Source organism: Callithrix jacchus, chromosome 6 (genome assembly GCF_049354715.1).
Source record: "Callithrix jacchus isolate 240 chromosome 6, calJac240_pri, whole genome shotgun sequence".
In the NCBI taxonomy this organism is placed as follows: Eukaryota; Metazoa; Chordata; class Mammalia; order Primates; family Cebidae; genus Callithrix; species Callithrix jacchus.
In genome coordinates, this window is record NC_133507.1 from 116293186 (window position 1) to 116317858 (window position 24673).

The window sequence follows — 24673 nt, forward strand, 5'->3', positions numbered from 1 at the left end:
ACCAGCAAGGGAACAAAGCTGGACGGAGAATGACTGTGACGAAATGACGGAATTAGACTTCAGAAGATGGATAATGAGAAACTTTTGTGAGCTAAAAGATCATGTATTAAATCAATGCAAAGAAACTAAGAACCTTGAAAAAAGATTTGAAAAAAGATTCGAGGAAATGATAACAAGAATGGATACCTTAGAGAGGAATATGAATGAATTAAAGGAGCTGAAAAACACAATACGAAAACTTCGCGAAGCAAACGCGAGTTTCAATAGCCGAATTGACCAAGCAGAAGAAAGAATATCTGAAGTGGAAGACCAACTCAATGAAATAAAACGAGAAACCAAGATCAGAGAAAAAAGCGCAAAAAGGAATGAACAAAGTCTCCAAGAAATGTGGGACTATGTGAAGAGACCTAACCTACGTTTGATAGGTGTACCAGAAGGGGACGAAGAGAATGAATCCCAGCTGGAAAATACTCTTCAGGACATCATCCAGGAAAATTTCCCCCACCTAGCAAGACAAGCCAACACTCAATTGCAGGAAATACAGAGAACACCACAAAGATATTCCGCAAGAAGAGCAACCCCAAGGCACATAATCGTCAGATTCAACAGGGTTGAAATAAAGGAGAGAATACTAAGGGCAGCCAGAGAGAAAGGTCGGGTCACCCACAAAGGGAAGCCCATCAGACTCACAGCAGATCTCTCAGCAGAAACACTACAAGCCAGAAGAGAGTGGGGGCCAATATTCAACATTCTTAAAGAAAAGAACTTTCAACCCAGAATTTCATATCCAGCCAAACTGAGCTTCAGAAGTGAAGGAAGAATAAAATCCTTTGCAAACAAGCAAGTACTCAGAGATTTTGTCACCACCAGGCCTGCTTTACAAGAGCTCCTAAAAGAGGCACTACACATAGAAAGGATCAATCAGTACCAGCCATTCCAAAATCACACTGAATGCTAAAGAGCTTCAACATAATGAAGAATCTACAACAACTAACAGGCAAAACAGCCACTTAGCATCAAAATGGCAGTATCAAATTCACACATAACAATATTAACCCTAAATGTAAACGGACTAAATGCACCAATCAAAAGACACAGACTGGCAAATTGGATAAAAATCCAAAACCCATCAGTGTGCTGTATCCAGGAAACCCATCTCACATGCAAGGATACACAAAGGCTCAAAATAAAGGGATGGAGGAAGATTTACCAAGCTAATGGAAAGCAAAAAAAAGCAGGAGTTGCAATTCTCATCTCTGATAAAATAGACTTTAAAGCAACAAAGATCAAAAGAGACAAAGAAGGCCATTACATAATGGTAAAAGGATCGATACAACAAGAAGAGCTAACGATCCTAAACATATATGGACCCAACACAGGAGCACCCAGATACATAAGGCAAGTTCTTAATGACTTACAGAAGGACTTAGACTCCCACACAATAATAGTGGGAGACTTTAACACTCCACTGTCAATACTTGACAGATCAACCAGACAGAAAATCAACAAGGAAACCCAGGGCTTGAACTCAGACCTGGAGCAAGCAAACCTGGTGGACATTTACAGAACTCTCCACCCCAAATCCACAGAATACACATTCTTCTCAGCACCACATCACACCTACTCTAAAATTGACCACATAATTGGAAGGAAAGCACTGCTCAACAAATGCAAAACAACTGAAATCATAACAAACAGCCTCTCAGACCATAGTGCAATCAAGTTAGAACTCAGAATTCAGAAACCGACCCAGAACCGCACAGCTTCATGGAAACTGAACAACTGGCTCTTGAATGTTGACTGGGTAAACAACGAAATGAAGGCAGAAATAAAGAAGTTCTTCAAAACCAATGAGAACGAAGACACAACGTGCCAGAACCTCTGGGACACATTTAAAGCAGTCTCTAGAGGAAAGTATATAGCAATAAGTGCCCATATGAGGAGAATGGAGAGATCCAAAATTGACACCCTATTGTCAAAATTGAAAGAGCTAGAGGAGCAAGATCAAAAAAACTCAAAACCCAGCAGAAGACAAGAAATTACTAAGATCAGAGCTGAGCTGAAGGAGATTGAGACACGAAAAACCCTTCAAAAAATCAATAAATCCAAGAGCTGGTTTTTTGAAAAGATCAACAAAATAGACAGACCACTAGCCAGATTGATTAAAAATAAAAGAGAGAACAACCAAATAGATGCAATAAAAAATGATAAAGGGGAAATCACCACAGATTCCACAGAAATTCAAACCATCATCAGAGAATATTACAAACAACTCTATGCACATAAACTAGTAAACCTGGAAGAAATGGATAAATTCCTGGACTCCTGTGTCCTCCCAAGCCTAAACCAGGAGGAAGCTGAAACTATGAATAGACCAATAACAAGGTCTGAAGTTGAGGCAGCAATTAAGAGCCTACCTCACAAAAAAAGCCCAGGTCCAGATGGGTTCACAGCCGAATTCTACCAGACACACAAGGAGGAGCTGGTACCATTCCTTCTAAAACTATTTCAAACAATCCAAAAAGAGGGAATCCTTCCCAAATCATTTTATGAGACCAACATCATCCTGATACCAAAACCCGGCAGAGACCCAACGAGAAAAGAAAACTTCAGGCCAATATCCATGATGAACATAGATGCAAAAATCTTCAATAAAATATTGGCAAGCCGATTGCAACAGCAAATCAAAAAACTTATTCATCATGATCAAGTAGGATTCATCCCAGGGATGCAAGGCTGCTTCAACATACGCAAGTCTATCAACGTAATTCACCACATAAACAGAACCAAAAACAAAAACCACATGATTATCTCAATTGACGCAGAGAAGGCATTTGACAAAATTCAACAGCCCTTTATGCTAAAAACCCTCAATAAACTCGGTATCGATGGAACGTATCTCAAAGTAATAAAAGCTATTTATGACAAACCAACAGCCAATATCATACTGAATGGGCAAAAACTGGAAGCATTCCCTTTGAAATCTGGCACTAGACAAGGATGCCCTCTCTCACCACTCCTATTCAATATAGTACTGGAAGTTCTAGCCAGAGCAATCAGGCAAGAAAAAGAAATAAAGGGTATTCAAATAGGAAAGGTGGAAGCCAAATTGTCTCTATTTGCAGACGACATGATAGTATACCTAGAAGACCCCATCGCCTCAGCCCAAAAACTCCTGAAACTGATAAACAACTTCAGCAAAGTCTCAGGATATAAAATCAATGTGCAAAAATCACAAGCATTCGTCTACACCAATAACAGACTTAAAGAAAGCCAAATCAAGAGCGAACTGCCATTCGCAATTGCTACAAAAAGAATAAAATACCTTGGAATACAACTCACAAGGAACGTAAGGGACCTCTTCAAGGAGAACTACAAACCACTGCTCAACGAAATCAGAGAGGACACAAACAGATGGAGAAACATTCCATGTTCATGGTTAGGAAGAATTAATATCGTGAAAATGGCTATACTGCCCAAAGTAATTTACAGAATCAACGCTATCCCCATCAAGCTACCATTGACTTTCTTCACAGAACTGGAAAAAACCACCATGAACTTCATATGGAACCAAAAGAGAGCCCGCATAGCCAAGTCAATTCTAAGCAAAAAGAACACAGTGGGGGGCATCACACTACCGGATTTCAAACTATACTACAAGGCTACAGTAATCAAAACAGCATGGTACTGGTACCAAAACAGAGATATAGACCAATGGAACAAAACAGAGGCACCGGATGCAACACAACATACATACAACTATACAATCTTTGATAAACATGACAAAAACAAGCAATGGGGCAAGGATTCCATGTTTAACAAATGGTGTTGGGAAAACTGGCTAGCCATGTGCAGAAAGCAGAAACTGGACCCCTTCCTGACACCTTACACTAAAATTAACTCCAGATGGATTAAAGACTTAAACATAAGACCTGGCACCATAAAAACCCTAGAAGGAAATCTAGGCAAAACTATCCAGGACATAGGAGTAGGCAAGGACTTCATGAACAAAACACCAAGAGCATTGGCAACAAAAGCCAAAATAGACAAATGGGACCTAATGAAACTCCACAGCTTCTGCACGGCAAAAGAAACAGTCACTAGAGTGGATCGGCAACCAACAGAATGGGAAAAAATTTTCGCAGTCTACCCATCTGACAAAGGGCTGATATCCAGAATTTACAAACAACTCAAGCAGATTTACAGGAAAAAAACAAACAAGCCCATTCAAAAGTGGGCAAAGGATATGAACAGATACTTTACGAAAGAAGACATATATGAGGCCAACAATCATATGAAAAAATGCTCATCGTCACTGGTCATCAGAGAGATGCAAATCAAAACCACATTGAGATACCATCTCACGCCAGTTAGAATGGCGATCATTAAAAAATCTGGAGACAACAGATGCTGGAGAGGATGTGGAGAGAAAGGAACACTTTTACACTGTTGGTGGGAGTGTAAATTAGTTCAACCATTGTGGAAGACAGTGTGGCGATTCCTCAAGGCCTTAGAAATAGAAATTCCATTTGACCCAGCAATCCCATTACTGGGTATATATCCAAAAGACTATAAATTGTTCTACTATAAGGACACATGTACACGAATGTTCATTGCAGCACTGTTTACAATAGCAAAGACCTGGAATCAACCCAAATGCCCATTGATAATAGACTGGATTGGAAAAATGTGGCACATATACACGATGGAATATTATGCAGCAATCAGAAATGATGAGTTCGTGTCGTTTGTAGGGACATGGATGAATCTGGAAAACATCATCCTCAGCAAACTGACACAAGAACAGAAAATGAAACACCGCATATTCTCACTCATAGGTGGGTGATGAAAAATGAGAACACATGGACACAGAAAGGGGAGTACTAAACACTGGGGTCTATTGGGGGGAAAAGGGGAGGGCCAGTGGGAGGGGGAGGTGGGGAGGGATAGCCTGGGGAGAAATGCCAAATGTGGGTGAAGGGGAGAAGAAAAGCAAAGCACACTGCCATGTGTGTACCTACGCAACTGTCTTGCATGCTCTGCTCATGTACCCCAAAACCTATAATCCAATAAAAAATAAAAATAAATAAATAAATAAATAAATAAAAATTATCTCATAAATTGTTAGGTACCCTGAAATTCCATCCATACAGAAAAGACAGAACAAATGTCTGAATCTTTATCAGTTTTCAAATAAATTAGTTGATGTCCTAGCTACCTCCAAAAGTGTTCAAAAATTTTGTGTTTTAGCTTTTATGTTTATTTGCTTTTGTTTTGGATGTCAAGACGTGTTTCACTGCATTCATTGCGGTCATTATTCTCTTGCCCTCCTTTCAGCCAGTGTGAGCTCTTTCCGTTGGCTGTTGGGTAAGTTTAACATGAGAGTCACATGCTTGGATAGCTTTCTCTTATCTGCTCTGTCAAGATGTTCCAGGCTCATCTTGTCCAATCCCTACAATCTGCCATTTCTCTAAAGAGACTTGTTCCTGTTAGTAGGAAATGGTATTTAAAAGTCTTTACGGGCCGGGCGCAGTGGCTCATGCCTGTAATCCCAGCACTTTGGGAGGCCAAGGCGGGTGGATCACGAGGTCAAGAGATTGAGACCATCCTGGTCAACATCGTAAAACCCCATCTCTACTAAAAATACAAAAAAAATTAGCTGGGCATGGTGGTGCGTGCCTGTAATCCCAGCTACTCAGGAGGCTGAGGCAGGAGAATTGCCTGAACCCAGGAGGCGGAGGTTGTGGTTAGCCGAGATTGCATCATTGCACTCCAGCCTGGGTAACAAGAGTGAAACTACATCTCAAAAAATTTAAAAAAAAGTATTTACATGAGTTCTAGGGTAGCCATTGTGACTGTGTGGTCATTGCTTCTAGAGCTTTTCAGTAGAAAAATCTAGAAAATATATTATCAGATATCAGATACAGAAAAATATGTAGGTTTATACATCTCTAATCTGAATTAATAATTACAGGATTTTTGCTTAACTTCCTTGGTTTTATATTTTTCTCTTTTCTCTGAATATTATGGCTCCTGACATTTGCTTGTTCCCACTTACATGTTTTACCTAAGAAGTGTTACAATTAAAGGTGTTTTATCTTTATCACCTATTTATATATCTACTAATAATAGGTTTTATTAAGCAGTATCAACATTACTAATCACAATATCATTGAATACCATTTAATATTTCTTTGTGCTTCCCTTTGTCTTCACAATACGTCTCACCAGAGATGTAAAGTCAAAATACTTCATTTTTAAAATCGCATTCTTCTTTGTATAGTTTTCTGTGATCTAGACTTAGGTTCATTAATCTGTTTTGTATTTTACAAATGGCTTTGTTGTTTTTCTAATTAATTTTATTTTTTAATTACTTAATATACTTATACGTTTCCTAAGCCCAAACCATAAAACAAGGCACTTTGTTAAAGGTCTAGCCTCCATCACTATCTTGTCTCCTCTGTTTTCTCCCTATCTCTAAAGATCATCGTTTTTATTACTTTTTGGTTTATCATTGCCTTATTTATTTTTGAAAATATTAGCAGCTGGGTGCAGTGGCTCATGGCTGTAATCCCAGAACTTTGGGAGGCTGAAGTGGGAAGATCACCTGAGGTCAGGAGCTAGAGACCAGCCTGGCCAACATGACAAAACCCCGTCTCTACTAAAATACAAAAATTAGCTGGGCATGGTGGCAGCTGCCTGAAGTCTCAGCTACTCAGGATGCTAAGGCAGGAGAATCGTTTGAACCCATGATGTGGAGGTTGCAGTGAGCTGAGATCACACCATTACACTCCAGCCTGAATGACAAGAAAAAAAAAGAAAAGAAAATATTAGCAATATATACTCATACATTGTTAACACACACATGCCAATGCTTCTTGCTTAAGAATAAACCTACAATACACTGTTTCTGCATCTTTTATCTTGGAGATTACTCCAAAGGTGTTTACAAACCTATGCGATATTATGCATGTGCCTTTCTCCTATTCCAGACATGTATTTTAAAAAACAATTTTAAGAATAATTTTCTAATCATTTCACAAGTAGTTTATTTTTTCTAAATGGTTTTTTCATTTGTTTGTTGTTTTGGTTTATGGCTCCTATTTCTCTTGAAGGTTTTAAAGTTAACTCTCTACTTTACTGGACACATAATCTCTCAGGCACAAAAATGCTGACTCTGAGGTGAAAATGTAATATCCACAGTGAAAAAAAATTAAGTACATATTTTAAAAATGAAGCAGAAATCTGTAATTAATATTTCTCCTTTGACGTTAATTGGAAAGTACCATTTACTCTGTAAATTATAGCTTACAAGAAAATAAGCTGTAAATTATGGTTTAAGGTAGCCCTAAACCTTCCTTATAAGTTTTGATGGATATACCACAAATTTGAAAAATAAAAGTTTTGAGTCAAACAATTTACTTCTTTGACAACACATCTCCATTACCTCTGCCAATACAGAGATGGCATAAGTTTAAATTCATGTGTGTTGAATGTTCATTGCAGCACTGTTTACAATAGCAAAGACCAGGAACAAACCCAAATGCCCATCGATGATAGACTGGACTGGGAAAATGTGGCACATATACACCATGGAATATTATGCAGCCACCAAAAACAATGAATTCGTGTCCTTTGTAGGGACATGGATGAATTTGGAGACCATCATTCTCAGCAAACTGACACAAGAACAGAAAATGAAATACCGCATGTTCCCACTCATGGGTGTTGAACAATGAGAACACATGGACACAGGGAGGGGAACACTACACACTGGGGTCTGTTGGGGGAATAGGGGAGGGACAGCAAGGGGTGGGGAGTTGGGGAGAGATAACATGGGGAGAAATGATAGATATAGGTGAAGAGGAGGAAGGCAGCAAACCACACTGCCACGTGCATACCTATGCAACAATCTTGCATGTTCTTCACATGTATCCCAAAACCTAAAATGCAATTTAAAAAAAGGATAAATTCATGTGTGCAAACTCCAGGAAAATGTGTGTGTGTGTGTGTGTGTGTGTGTATCATATACCTATTTTTATTACATTCCTATATATACACACACACAAACATACATACACATCACAAGAATATATCAATGAAACTTGTCACTGAGGCAGAATACGTTAAGGATATGCAATCAAACAATTCAACAAATGTATATTGGGTACATTGGATACCTCTTGTGGGTCAAGTACTCTGCTAACCACTGAGAATACAAAACTGAATTAGCTTCCCTAAATTTAACTTTTCTAAATTTATTTATTTAAAGAGTTGAAAAAAGACATAATTGAAAAATTCTATAAGAGTGTACTAAGGAGGACAATAAATGTTTACAAAATACAGTAGGGGCAACACAGGTATAGAGATGTTCAAGTGATTAATTACTGGGAAAACTTCACAACTAAGTGGCAGCTGGGTTAATCCGTGAAGGATAAATAACTCTGAGGGGGGAAGTGGGCAAAGGATTACCTAGAAAAGAGAAAAGCAAACAATATTAAATTATCCATTAGAAAACTCTGCATATGGCCTTTCCAAGACTCAGTACCTCTTGGGGCTTTGAAAAATTACTCAGGCCTGGGAGCCAACCCACTCCTACAAATGCACAGTTGGATTAATTTGTCTGGGATGGAGTCTGAGCATGTAAATTTTTTAAACTCCCCAGGAATTCAATATGAAATCAAAGTCAAGAATTACTGTGATGATTGGTGTCTAAACTACCCAAAAAGATTTGAACTCAAAAGAATAGCCCTATTTTGCTCTAGGATGAAGAAGAGATACCTTCTCTGCTTATAAGAATCCTGTAAGTGGGGTCCAACCTATCCCGGATGTAATGTTCTCAATATTTCCCTCTACTACAGTCAAATCAGAAAATCATTGCCTTTTTCAAGGCATATCAAAATCAGCATTATAAAATTATGTCAGTTGTTTTGCTTGTTTTTGTAAACACATAGAAGCAGAAACAATTTTATCACTAATAAAAAATTAGGCTTCACCTTACACCAAAATCTAACCCAAGTGAAAGAAGCTTTCCGTCTTTTGGGCACTAATGACTAATTATGCATTTCATTAAGTAAAGTTTTTACTTTAAAAGCTCCATTAGTAAAAATTAGTCTTCTCTCTTTTCTAATTTATATGCACCTGTTTCTAATTACAGCAGCACTATGTCAGCCTTGGAAAATGCATTTCGAAAACCCTTTAAAATAACTTGCATGTTTCTGCTTACCCAAGGATATTTGTCTTCCTGTTTAAGAGATAATTTCACGTTATTTTATTTCAAATGCATTACCTGTACTTTTCTAGTCTAATAATTTTTGTACTCTTCTAATATTGGAAAGGTAAATATGAGCATTTCTATTTTCTTCTTGTTCGGATGAAGGCATATTTCTCACTTAAAGGGGTGATCATGTCTTCATAAAAAGGAAACAAGAAACCCTGAAAAGTGATTTATAATTATTAGATTTTTTTTCTAATTCTCTGACCCTTAGAACTTAAACCAAAGTCACATTAACTGGCATTGGAAAGTCTTTTTAAAAAACATGACTATGCCCACAGCAGAGGAATGGCCCTAAATGTATCTTTCATTCTGAATAGCATCTTAGACAGCTGAAAGCACCAAATTCTACACTATCTGTAGGGGAGAATGGAGAGAAAAGTTTACTATAACAATCTATATTTATAATATTAATATGGAGTTTTTAATATATTTTATAAATTATGGCTGACCAGTTAAATAAATTTCTGTTTTAGAAACTTTTAGACTTTGAACAAAAATTAATCTTAATGAGAATTTTTTTAAATATAATGTTTAAACATATCATTTTGTTGTTTTAGATTATGGTTATATAATAAGTAGCATTGTAGGTTATAGATATCAGCGCTCCTTTGGAAAAAAATAATTCCCGACAAGTATAACAAAGGAATGCCTCTTAGCAGGATAAGGTATGGGAAAAAAATCTGTCTTCAACATTTTCATCCTTCCCCTGGAACATCTTCTTCTGCTTTGTAGCATACTTCTTTGTTCCTTCCGCACCAACTCGCAAATTCCACATTCTCCCTATGTGACTTTCTGTCCCAAGTCTCCCTTGACCTAAGAACTCCTGGACCAGCTCTCTTACATAAAAACTTAGCTATTGTTTTTTCCCATCTCCTCTAATCTCAATTTTCTGAAGAAGACTTGACAAATTATTCTATGTACATTCATGGCTGAAGCTAAGTTCCATTCCAAGTACATTTATGAATTTCCATAATTATCATCTACAGTTTCTATTTTAAAATAAGTAGGTTATCCCCATGCTGAGAATTAAAGTGATTTTGAGGGGGGGAAAAAAAGTACTAGGCAAGGTACCAAAACACCTGGCTTTATGATACTGGGTAACTTGCTTAACCTTCTTGATCCTCAGTTTTAGCCACTGTAAAATTTAAATCATAAACACCCTATTTGTTGTAAGAATTATATGAATGGCGATAAGTAAAAATATTTTTAAGCTTGTAATGTATACAAGTGTATTCCATGTATATGTATATCAGTATATACAGATGCATACATGTATATAAGAAGATAGTAGGTATTATTTACTTAATAAAAGCACATGAACCTTTCATTTCTACATTCTGGAATTGTCAAACAAATAAATGACCAGCAAGGATATTAGATGAAAAAGGAAAAGAAATGACCTTTCAACAGAAAAGAATTGCTGTATACCTTGGAGACTACTGCTGAGATGCTCAGAGAAATGGCTTTTAGAAAAATGGCCACCATTTAACACCTTTAGCTTTCCATGTTCAATAGAGCTGAATTTGACACAGTGGGAGAATACAGAATAAAAATGACCCTGCAGGTAATTTCATCCTATTATGTTTATATGAAAGGGAGACTGTGAACTCTATGCATTTTTTTTTCAGTATCTTTCTTACAATTTTAGTACACTGATCAGAACCCACCTGAAGCTATGTGCTGAGGGCTGTAATTTCATAGGAAGTATTGCAGTAAAAAAATGTGATGAATGTGTATCCATAAGGAGATAACTTTGGGAAAGCATCAGAAGCAAAATAAGATTGTCTTAAGTAAACCTATTTAGGACTGACCTATTGTATAGATTTCAACACTATAAAATCATGGATTGGTCAAAATAGTCGAAAAGCTTGTAAAAAATGCTGAGGAAACAAGTTCAGCCTGGTGGGTAATCTTAAAGCTGCTGAGGCAGAGAAATCATTAATTGCATTTCCTGAGTGACATTTTTGATCACCCTACTTTCTCACAAAAGAGGATTTTCTGGAAATTGAAAGGGCGTTAGGTTGTCAAGAAATCAGCCAAATGGAGGTGTGTTTGCCCAAAATATTATTTTCTCTCTCTATGGGGATTAGCAAAATAAGAGGAGGAGGACAAGGAGTTGTTGTTGTTGTTGTTTTCAGAAATGATACTGTGTCTGAGCAGTTACTTAGGATGACCCTCATACACAATATTTCTTGACATGACTCATAAAGTGGATAAAAATGCATGCCAACAAGCCATAAATGTCACTGGCTATCTTTCCTTGTAATTTTTCAGAAGAATCTTACTGATGAGAACAAGCAGTAATGGGATGCCTCCACGAGTAAAAGAAAGAGCAGTGTAATGAATGGTGGGCTTCAGGGCAAGAACATCAGCAGGAGATAAAGAGAAGTTGGGCAGTGTTCAGGCAGAAAAATTATTAGAGAACCAACAAACTAATCTCTGCTATTATGTTGTTGGCTGTATTAGCACTGCAGCTTTATCACTCCTGTTGTAATAACTACTCTCTTCTGTAGGAAGAAAGAATCTAAATACTCACGCTCTGGTGCTGCTGAATATATGGAATTATAGCACTTTAATAGACTCATTTCAGGAATATCACTGGCCTTTCTGAAAGAGAGCTACTTCTAACCTCTTACAAGATCACCTGGAAAAGCTGTAGAGCTAACTAACCATCAAGTCACTGGACAGAACAAGAGAGAACACAGAAGGGCACTTCTACCTACTTATGAAAGAAAAGTGTATCTCTGTCTCACTTTTCTCAAGGTCATCTTACCTACCCACTGTCCCACAGATGCTTAGCCTGGCTGTTCAAAAACCACTAGAAGAGTTTTTTAAAAGACATTTAAAGCTAGTTAATGTATATCTCAATAGACCAATGCTGCTTAAAATTTGATAAATGCTAGGTTAGTTTCATAAATTGAGTTGGCACTAAATTTTACTTCTGCATCCTCCATTTTTATAATTTGTTGATTGCACGACAAGTTCTACATCCACAACTTTTAAACATGAAAAGGGACTTTGCCACCTAACTATTTAAAATTTCTAAATCACACAAATTGCTATAAACTGCAGATTTCACACTTTGCCGCACATCCATATTCCTTACTAGCTAGTCAATCTGGATAAGATAAATAATGTTGAGAGAATTCAGTGTTGAAGAAAAAAGAAAGATGTAGAATATTTTCTCATGATACCAAGTAGCATACACTTTTTCTACATGATTAATTCCAAAAAGGATTCATTGAGCATCTTCCTGCATGCCAAAGTGCTCAAAACTATGGAAGATACAAAGAAGAAGAAGAAAATCTTCAGGCTTACTTGGCTGAAGAAGAAATCTAGATTTTACATATCTATACGTATTTTACAATCAGGGTATAATCTCTCCCTCCTACAAATAAATAAGTGTATATTTATTTATAAATAAAAACTATATTAAATATATAATTATGTATCAATAATAAATATATAGATATATATTTATATTAATAATAAATATTTATTTACAGAGGGAGAAATTATACCCGGATTGTAAAAATTGCATTAAAGATTATAAATTAAGAAAGTTTCCAAGAATGTTGATTAAATAGATATTAGATTGATATCTTATTGTATGTACCATAAAATTAGAATTAAAAAGCAATATGAAATTTTTGTGAGAATTTTTTATTATTCTGGTTGCTTTCTCCTTTGCATTATTAGAGAAAGTAAGTAAATGTGAAAGACCTTCTGGTTTTATTATATGGTTAAATAATGAGCCCTAAAAGAATTATCATTCTGATTTAGAATGGATATGCATTATCACATTCTCAGACTTTCAAAGGCTGTCAAGTATCTATCTAGGACTCACTGTATAAAAATATCAGCACTGGGAAGCCTAAAGTCAGGACAGACTTGTACATGGTGAAAAGGAAGGCACAGGGGAATTGAATAGAGCTGAGAATCCAGATGTTTTTAAGGCTCAGTTCCATCGAAGGGCTAAAGCGAAAAATTACTCCTGGTTTCAGCTTTTTGGAAGAGGGTAAGAAATAATGTGTGTTTTGTAAATTGCTTTCTCCTCTGTACTACTGTTTATATGATTTGTGCCTGAGTTTATACTTCTTTATATTGGTATTTATCCTCTTGCAATATTTTCTCAATTATTCTATAAAACTCTCCTGAATCTTACAGACTAGTGTGTAATTATTGTGTAACAGGGAAAATGTATTTTTAAAGAGATTAGAGTGTTGACGTTGCTGTTGTGGTGGTGGTTTTCTGCTTACTTCACTGTATGTTATCTTTCTTTTAATCCACTGTTCAAAGATGAATTGGAATTTTTATAGCATAAATACAGAGTCAATATATTCGGCTTTTGACTCACAAAGTAAAAAGGTAAAGCCCACTTTTCTCTTAGTCTTTGTTAAGAAATAAATGAGTTTTCTGTATTTCAAAACTATTCCTTTGTATATTAAGAGCCATGCCTGGCTGAATCAAATTAAAGAGTTACGGTGGAGAAATAATGAAAAACCTAGTGTAGGCTGGGCACTCTGGCTCACACCTATAATTTTAGCACATTGGGAGGCTGAGGTGGGTGGATCATTTGAGTCCAGGAGTTTGAGACCATCCTGGGAAACATAACAAAACCTCCTCTCTACAATAATATAAAATAAAAATGAAAAAGTATTTGGGCATGGTGGCCCCCACTTGTACTCCTAGCTCAGGAGACTGAGGCAGAAAGATCATCTGAGCCTGAAGGGGCTGCATTAAGCTGTGATTGCACCACTGCACTATAGCCTGGGTGACAGGGTAAAACCCTGTCTAACATATCTATGCATAGTAAAGGAAGTTTCTACCATGAAGAGAAAATAAGAAACTAAAATAGTACGAATAAGAAGGATTCATAGAGGACAAGATAATGTAAGGGTTATTCAGGTTCTAGAAGAAGAATCTATTTTCTCTGATTCCTAAGGTCTTATCCAAAAGGAACAAGTATACAAGCATAACAATTTTAATTTAGCCCTAGAGAGGTTTCAGAGAGAAGATGACAGCATTCAACTTGTGTTATACTCACCCATCCTGTCCAACACAGCAAGGCAGCAGCAGGGTAGCAAAATCTGATGGATGTATACTTCTCTAGATATGATGGTTGTTAGGTGTCAGCTTGGCTAAGCTATGGTAGTTGTTTGGTCAAACACCAGTGTAAATATTGCTGTGAAGTTATTTTGCAGGCATGATTAACATTTAAATCAGCAGACTAAGTAAAGCAGATTACCTGCAGTAATATAGATGGGCCTTGCCCAATTAGTTGAAGGCCTCAAGTGAAAAGACTGGGCCCCCTAAAAAGGAAGGAATTCTGCTTTCAGACTGCCTTTGGACTTGTGACCTACATCAGCTTTTCCTAGGGTCTCCAGATAGCTGTCTTCCTTTACAGGTTTTAGACTTGCCAATCCCTGTGTCATGTGAGCCAATTCCTTAAAAATAATATTTTTTATATATAGTCACATCCTATTGATTCTGTTTTTGTAAAGAAACCTTGACTAATACAGCAAATAAGGCTAAAATGTTCCCTTGAGCCCACATGGCATGAAAATGGCATGCAGGAGGCCCAGGAGTTCCTGGGTAGAGGACTAGGAGATACAGAGAGAATACAGATTAAGCATACCACAAAAATAGGAAAGACACTAAAAACAGCTCATACACCAGTCTCCCACTCCTAGCCCTTCACAGCAAGGTCACATAAGTTTCTCACTGAACAACTCTTCATGGGGAAAGGTACCTGGCAAGAGAAGAATAGCCCTCATACAAAATGTGTACATTGAATTGACTATTACATAAAATACTCTGGGTGAATCCTTAATAGACAATAAACCATATTAAATTCAAATCTACATTTATTTGTCAAGATTAAGTTCATTCCTCTCACCCATCATAAAAGTTTGGGGTCTTTAGAAAATAGGGATACCTTTCATTGACCATGTACATAGCAAATAGGGATAACTTTCATTGACCGTGTACACGGTAAATTTCAACTCCGCTACATAAACTTGCTTCTAATAGAATAATACTCCATTCATTTTAAACCAGAATTAACATCATATTTTCATAAATTAATAACCTGTTCCTCTGTGAGAGAGTATTAATATTTGTATGTATATGCAAATACATGTCACTGTTATTCCAAGATAACCTTATTGATTTACCATTACTAATACGCTAAGGAGCTTTTTTTTCTTACAACAAAGTCAATTAAACAACATCTTTTAACTCACCCTTAACATTGATTTGTTAGCTTGTTTCTTGTATCTGCTTTTCTTATTTTTAAGTATCTGGAGAAGAGGATGCATATATACACCCTATATTTCTAAGATACTATTGGTAGCAGACAGACCAAACCTATCAGGCCAACCCAGGAAAGATGTCCCAGGCACAGCAACAGTTTCATATTGGCCCTGGTTCCTGGAAGCACCTCAAAAACTTTTTCTAATTCTCTCCTTAAAGGCTAGAACCAGTTAAATACATATGGATTTAGTGTGTATTTATTAAATATGTATTTAATATGTATCTGTTTAACAAAGGAGGAGCAGTCTGCTCCTGGAATAAATGTAGGGTAATCTTCCTTGACTTAAACAGTCTATCTGATTGTGTTCAAGCTGTCCCAAGATAGGGACAAACTTCACTAGTCTATGGGCAAGCCAGTGCAGGACTGTGTGTATGTTCTAAGTCAATAGAGGTCACATGGAGAGAAAGGGACTAAATCATTCCATATATGAGTTATTTGAAGCAAATCTGTCTATGGACATTAGATCAGTCAAACCCATTCACATTCTTTGTTAGTTACAGGACTATGCACCTCCATTTATTGATACACATCAATAACCCTTTCAACATACGAAGAATGAAGACTATTCAGGGGGGTTCCCAACCTCAACACTTCCCAGTCAGGCCAGCATTCAACTCTAGATTTTCAAATAACTTTTTTTAATTGCTAAAAATAACTCTTTGTGGTTTCTTTGTGTTTTTTGAGAAGACTTTATTTTTAAAGTAATGTTAAGTTCACAATAAAATCAAGCAGAATGCACAGAGATTTCCCACATATTCTCTGCCCCAATACATGCATTGCCTCACCCACCATCAACAACTCACTTCAGAGTGGTACATTTGCTACAATCAGTAAACCTACATTGACACATCATTATTACCCAGAGACCATGGTTCACATTAAGTCTCATTCTTGATGCTTATACATTCTATCAGTTTTGGTGAATGTATAATGAAATGTATCCACCATTGTATTTTCATACAGAATGTTTTTCTATCTTACAAATCTTCTGTGCTCTGCAGCTTATTCATCCCTCTCTCCCCAGTAACTCCCAGCAACCACTGATTTTTTTTTTTATAGTTCTGCCTTTTCTAAAATCTCATATAGTGGGAATCATACAATATGTAGCCTTTCAGATTGGCTTCTTACATTTAGTAATATGCATGTAAGTTTCTTCCATGTCTTTTTATGATTTGATAGCTCATTTCTTTTTAGTACTAATGTTCCCTTGACTGGATGTACTACAGTTTATTTATCCATCTATCTACTAAAGGACATCTTGGTTGCTTCCAAGTTTTGGTAATTATAAATAATTCTTCTATAAACATCACATGCAGATTGATATTGTTTGAATCTATGTCTCCACCTGAATCTCATGTTGAACTGTAATCCCCAATGTTGGAGGAGAGGCCTGGTGGGAGGTTACTGGATAATGGGGATAAACTTCCTTCTTGCTGTTCTTGTCATAGTGAGTTTTTTGCCACCTGACTTTGGCTGCCCCAGTTTCACCTCTAAAACAGTCATAGGACACAATGATTATCACTATCTCACTGTATGATTAATGAGTAAGTCTGAGCTATTCTTTGAGTTGTCATTTTAGTTTTATGAGAGGAACCGTCACTTGTTTTGAATGCCCTTGTATTTAATCCCCATCAATTTTATGGCCAAGCAAAATGGATCAAATTTACTACACATGCTCCAATTCATGAAATTATTTAAACAACTATTAGCTGAAAAGACTATCACTTTCTAATAACAAATTTATGTCCAAATAGGTAGTGAGTTAGGGATATTTATTTTCTGAAAATCTGTTTTATCAAAATACAGTAATATGCTACTAGGAAAAGTCGTAAGTACCTCATTAAGCAATGTTTGGCAAACGGACAATTTAGAATATGAAACTGTTTGTTAATGATTCCCAAGAAGTTAATAATCAATTTATAGGCAAGGATACTAAGGGCACTAAAAGTATCATAACATTAAAAAGTAAAGATATACATATAAAGATATACATGGTCAAGATATTATTAAACATCTATAATTTAGATAAAAATTAGATTTTGCTTTCTAATGCATTATTTCTTAAGCAAGATTGATATAATCAGTCAGATAAAAAGCCTATGTTCTTTTTACCTTTTAACTTTAGCATAATAACCAATATATGTTCCTTTTGCTTTAATAGAATTTGAGTGCTTTAAAATGTTTTTGAGAAGTAAATAGTTGCATGATAGTTTTATAAAGTCTATTATCAAGATAAAATGAATAAATGTAAGCACAGATGAGGTCCTGAAACAAAAACAAAATCAACTATGAATGTAATCACTGGGAAATAACTAAAAAGCTGAATTATCCATTTATCATTAATTCCTAAATAAAGAAAATTTTGAAATGTTTTTGGAACTGTGAATTAAATCAAAAGGTCATTTGGTTCATCTACCATTGGTGGATAAGTCTATAATTAAAAGTCATCCTAGAGAAATAGTTGTCAATCACTCTTCTAATGATGCTTGGAACATACCCTGACCATCGATTCCAGGACCCAGTGATTTATTAACCACCTTCTAAAAGGTCTTCCTTCTCTTTCTGCTATTTCCACTGGCTCATTTTCTGAAGAAATTACAAATAATCTTTCATTGACCAGTGTTCATCAAACTTTAGTCCAATCAGCATTTTTACTTTAATGAAATAGAAAATACCAGCGTGCATTGTATTAGTCCGTTTTCACGCTGCTAATAAAGACATAACCCAGACTGAGCAATTTACAAAAGAAAGAGTTTTCATGGACTAACAGTTCCATAAGGCTGAGGAAGCCTCACAATCACGGCAGAAGGCAAGGAGGAGCAACTCAAATCTTGCATGGATGGCAGCAGGCAAAGAGAGAGTTAGTGCAGGGAAACTCCCATATTTAAAGCCATCAGATCTCATGAGACTTATTCACTATCACAAGAACAGCACAAAAAAGACTTGACACTGTGATTTAGTTATCTCCCCTGGGTCCCTCTCAAAACATGTGGGAATTCAAAATGAGATTTGTATGGGGGTACAACTAAACCATATCATGCATTGTGCAAGGGGAAAAGCTTGATTCATGAAACTTGTTTCTGTTATTCATATATACATATGTGTGAATTGGATATGTATTTATATACAAGTATGTATGTGTCAGGACAAAATATATTTTTTACTGCTAAGTATAAATGTTTAAAGAAAAACATTTGAAAAACATAGGTGTCTGTTAGAATAATAAGAACTTTTCTTTGGTCACTTTTTATTCCATCTATAGTTGTAGAGTATTTTCTGATCACATATTTTCCCTTTGGGGGACTGATACGGTTTATCTCTGTGTCCCCACCCAAATCTCATCTTGAATTTTAATACCCCCATGCCACAGGAGGGACCTGGTGGAAGGTGATTGGATCGTGTTGGTAGATTTCCCCCCTACTGTTCTCAAGTTAGTGAGTGAGTTCCCACAAAACCTGTTTGTTTGATAAGTGTCTGGCAGTTTCCCCTGCATTCTTTCTGTCTCCTGCCACCTTGGAAGAAAATGCCTGCTTCCCCTTCACCTTCCTTCCTGATTGTAAGTTTCCTGAGGCCTCCCTGGCCATGTGGAACTGTGAGTCAACTAAACTTCTTTCCTTTATAAACTACCCAGTCTTGGGTAGTATCTTCATAGCAGTGTGAGAACAGACTAGTACACGGACTCACAAAGTTATTACTGTTCATATAACTTACTCTTTCTTGATTGTTCAATTTTGCTTTGGAAACATTCATGAAACATTTTCTTAGAGACTGTTTTTTTAACTAAATTATGTAAACCTAGATGTATACCTCTTAGAAAATTAGACTAATTCAAAACCTTTGACATATAGCTTTTGGTATAACTGCTATCTAGCCTTTACATCAATGAGAATAGCTCACAATGTCTGTGTATCAACAAACGTTTAAATTGTTATTAGAATTGAGAACACTAGAAACTGTTTTTTCTGTATGTGGTACAATTGAAACCTCAATTATGGCACAATAAATATCATTGCTTTGACATGTAGTACAAAAAGGCATTTAAGAAAAAAATGGTTTCATATTAATTTGACACCATTTCTCATTAATAGAGGCAGAAATATCAGAACTAGGAATTAGCTTCCAGCATTGATAATATGAATCTCCCCTAAAATAAAAATTAAAGAGATAAATGGGCATATGATAATGTTATAAAATTCAGAACTTTCCCTAGAGATTTTTTCTTTTTAAATCAATTTTTTTCATTGATAATATACATAAAACAAAATTCCAAACATTTTAAGTGTACAATCTGTTGAATTTTGACAATGTATGCTCATATAACCAGCACGCTTTCCTGTCAATCCTTCTTCAACTGTACTATGTGCATCAATAGCACTTTTGTGCCTGGATTCTTGTGTAGTTTACTTCTTTTCATTGCTGAACAGTATTCTATTATAGGAATATATCACAAATGTCTTACCTATTCACCTATTGATAAATATTTCAGCTGTTCCTAATTTGGAGCTATTATGAATAATGCAACTATGAATATTTGTGTACAAATATTTTTGTGAATATATATTTTTATTTATCTTGGATAAATACTAAGGATTAGGATTGCTGGGTAATGTGTTAAGAGGGTGTTTAACTCATAAATTAATTGTTAAATTGTTTTCTAAAGCTGTTGTGCCATTTTATGTTAACCAATGTGTAAACATCTATTTGTTATCTATCTTTGCAACACTTAGTATTTTATCTTTTTAATTTTAGCTATTGTATAAGCCAGGGTTCTCCAAAGAAAGAGACCAATAGGAGAATAGATAGATGATGATGATAGATAGATAGATAGATAGATAGATAGATAGATAGATAGATAGAACATAGATACATAGATAGACAGATACATAGATTTTTAAAACTATATATATTGTATGTATATTGTGTGTGTAAGTTTTAATAAGGAATTGGCTCATGCTATTATAGAGGATGAGAAGTCCTGAGATCCACAGCTGGCCAGTTGAAGACTCAGGAGAGCTAATGTATACTTTCAGTCTAAAATCCAGCAACCTTGAGATTCAAGAAGAACCAATATTCTGTCCAGGTGGAAAAGCCAAAAAGAACTAATATCCCAACGCAAGCAGTCAGGCAAAAGAAGTTTTCTCTAACCCACACTTTTCTATCTATTCAGATCTTCAACTGACTGGATGAGGTCCACCCACATTGAGGAGGGCTCTCCGTTTTACTCAGTCTACTGAATCAAAAGTCAGTCTCCTCCAAAAATATCCCACAGACACATCCAGAACTGTGTTGGACCAAATGCCTGGGCACTCTGTGGCCCAGTCAAGCTGATAGATAAAATTAGTAATTACAGTTATTTGGTGTATAATCACATATCTCATCATACATTCAAATATCTGCATGCTTTTCTTCATATTTGAAAGCTTTACAACTTTTAGGTGTTTGCCCTGAAACATTTCAGAAAAGTTTCATTATTTTAGGCATTTAAGATTATAAATATGAATCCCTGTAATATAACACCACTTAAGACTTGTGACAAGGCAGTAGGACTAACCAAGGAAGAAAGGTAGGGGAAAGGAAATGAGCCAGTGAAGAATAAGTAGCAATGTAAGCAAGGAGAGGACTTATCAGTTTGATGATTGCCTGTGTCCGAGTAGAGCTTGTGTAAGTTGCCTTGGCATGCTACAGAAGATGTTTCATTCCTATACAAGTATACTCCTTAATAATGGTAAATTCTGAAGTGCCTTCTGGAAACCTGCCTTGTGGCTTCATGTTTTAAAATTACAATATCCACTCATTTCAATTATTGGCCCAACATTCACCTTTTCATCCCAAGTAAAGGAATGTCCTCCAGATAATCAGTTGATTCTTGGGAGCTAAGAGGTACGTGGGAAAATGTTACTGAAAACTTTCACTCACAAACTCCTGAAAATCTTACTTTCCTAAATCTCCTCCTTTTGGCTGAAATTTAGAATAAATGTTCCAATTTCTCATGCTACATCCTCTAGTGTTTACAAGCAATAAAAGTAGAATATTGACTGGTGGCTTTTGAAAGGATGACCTCTGACCACTATGCACTTGACCATCAGCTATGAAATGCCTTCTGAATCAATTCTGAGTTCTTGCAGGAGTAAGATCTCTCAAAGATTATTTTGCTGGCTTCTTGGGCACTAATGTTGTAACCCAACATTTTCCTTTGTTTGGTCTGAAGACCTCAGATATATTTCTTTCAGATGGTGACTGGGAGAGGTGAGGAAAACAGTCTTATTGTGAAGAAAGTGTGAGTCATACTCTAGGCTTCAGTTTCCCATACTGGGATTGTATTTGTCCTTCCTCATGCATGAGTTCATGCACAGATTTTCCCAGCTAGGCATTCTATGGGTTCGATAATAAATAAAACTTTGAAAGTTTCAAATATCTGCATGATTTTCGTCATATTTAAAGGCTTTACAATGTTCAGGTGCATGCACAGAGGCATTACAGAGAAGTTGCATTCTTTTCGGCATTTAGGATTATAAATATGACCATTTAATTTTTTCCCACAGCTTTTTGCTGATATATTTTGGGGATACATTGAGTATTTAATTTTGTGAATAGGATTTTCCATACATTGGATTTTTTCATAAATGGGCACCCATATGCCAAGAACTGTTCAAAGTGCTTGAAGATTTTTAAATTATTTAATCATTTAATCATCATAACTATAGGAGATAGTTACCAATACTGTCCCTATTTTACAACTGTCTGTGGCACAGAGAGAAATGAATAGCTTGTTCATGTTTACACAGCTTGTGAGTAAAAGAGCTGGGAATAGAACCCAAGCAGAATATTGGTTCTTCTTGGGTTCCACCGTAATTCTAATCCAATTCTGGATTTTCAAAAATCTTTGATTAATATACCTGGGGCTTAATTTGCAATATATTTGGCCTTTGTCCTAGGTTCTACAGGGGTCTTTGTTCCAATCTAAATTCTAGACCACTATGCTATGCTGCCTCTCTATGGAGTAATTTGTTTTCTCTTCCTAAGAGGTTTAATTTCTGAAATTAATAAGTGGTTAATATAAGACATTGCACCTAGTTGAGTGTATGGTAGGCCCTGGAAAGAGCATTACAATAAGATTCTCACATATTTTTATTATACCTTTATAGGAACATATTGATTTTTCCCAAAGCAAAATGGATACATTACCATTTAGACACTATAATTTTAGATATTTTAAAAATAGAAGAATAATCAAAAAGCTATTTTTCCTACTCTGTATTCACTACTGACACACTCAATACAACACTTCTGGCTCCAGATGTATGGGATTTCTTTCTCACACATACTGTGAGAAAACAACCAATCCTGCAGTAGACCCTCCAGCAGACACCATCTGGATGTCCTCCAATTCCATTCTGATACTACCTACCTGGAGATGATGTCAAATCCTACAGGTTGAAAGCTCAATCCCCCAAGACTATGCCCCACTTCAGATGTCAGTTGAAAGCCCCAGGTTGGTACTTATGCTTCTGAAGGACCACTGAGCTCTCACAACCCCTCTTCAAGGCTTGATTAATTTTCAAGAGTGGCTCAGAACCCAGGGAAATACTTTATTTACATTTACTAGTTTATTATAAAGAATATTACAGCCCATGTGTGGTAGCTCATGCCTGTAATCCCACCCAGCACTTTGGGAGGCTGAGGCAGGCAAATCACCTGAGGTCAGGCATTAGAGATCAGCCTGGCCAATGTGATGAAACCCTGTCTCTACTAAAAATACAAAAATTAGCCTGGCATGGTTCTGCACTCCTGTAGTCGCAGCTACTCAAGAAGCACTCAATCGCTTGAACCCCGGGAAGCTGAGGTGGCAGTGAGCTGTTATCCAGCTGTTGCACTCCAGCCTGGCGACAGAGCTAGAGCCATCGGTGGAGGGGTGGGGGGAGATAGCTGCAGCCGCAGGTCGCTTCAGCTGTGAAGCCCTGTAGGAGCCGTCGGGTGTAGCCCTGGTGGCGGAACCTCGCAGGTTGCCATCACCACTGCCTGAAGCAGCAGTTCAACCTCATGAAGCAGGTGGCCAACCTGATCATGGGCAGCCTTTCAACCTGGCGCCTGCACTCCGGCCAGGTGATGTCAGTGGAGGTGCAGATGCAGGCAAACCCTCTGCAGCAGCATTTGACAAATGATGCCCCAACCCACAGGTCCAAGTCCAACCGGGCTCTTAAGAGACACAGCAGAGGAGCAGAGATTGGCATCTGTTCTGGAACCTGAAGATTGGGTCTTCTGAGAACATCAAAGAAAGACTGTCCTTGCCATCCACACTACAGCAAAACTTCAGGACCTTGAATTTTGGGTTCATAATCTAACAACTGAGAAGGGTCCCTCCACACTCTTGGAACTGTACACCCATTGGAACCCTTAAGGTAAAGCTAACCAGGGAAGTTTCTCCCCAGAAGAATATGGAGTCCTTGATGTGAACAGCTTTTCCCAAGATCATAGATCAAGACTTCTCTACAATCATGAGATTCTTACCTTTGAACATTTGTCCTTGCTTATGCCTCTATGAACGATAGAAATGGAAAAGGGGTCTATTGTGTGCACTTATGGGGTTTACTTTTATTTGTGAAGGATTTTGCAGCCAGCCTTGTATATGGATAATCTTGTACTTTGATAGATAAAAGGTGAAGGCCCAAGGTAGGTGAGAAACTTTACTGGTACATGCGTCGTCTCATAATTAATCAGAAACAGAATATTGGTTCACCTCTCTTAACCCACATCATGAGTTAAAGAGAACATTGCCAGGAGGTTTTCACTCTTCTAGAAGGGCATCATTTGTTAGGTCCTTTTTCCTTGATTAGAAGAGAAGTAATGATTAGAAATGTATCACTCATGGTAGGCTCTATAGCAGATAGAGGCTACAGTTACATGACAGAATTTTATTTCTTTTGTAAAAGTTATGATAGAATTGGCTGAACAGAGAAGTACCTGTGCAGCTACTGGCACTGGTGGCCTGTGAAGAAATACATCAGATGAAGATTATAGGGATTCATTGGTAGGGGATTCATGAAGAGATTGCTTAGTTTGGTGAGTAGACTCTTTATCTA

At 36.7% G+C, this 24673-nt stretch overlaps 1 protein-coding gene across 1 annotated transcript in view; it reads left to right on the plus strand.

Annotated features, from left to right (window-relative positions):
- The first annotated feature begins 13159 nt into the window (after positions 1-13159).
- SLC39A10 (solute carrier family 39 member 10) overlaps positions 13160-24673 on the plus strand; it is a 313899-nt gene continuing 302385 nt past the window's right edge. Inside the window, exon 1 of the mRNA XM_054257743.2 lies at positions 13160-13295. The gene's annotated coding sequence lies outside the window, so the exon portion shown is untranslated. The remainder of the gene's footprint in view (positions 13296-24673) is intronic.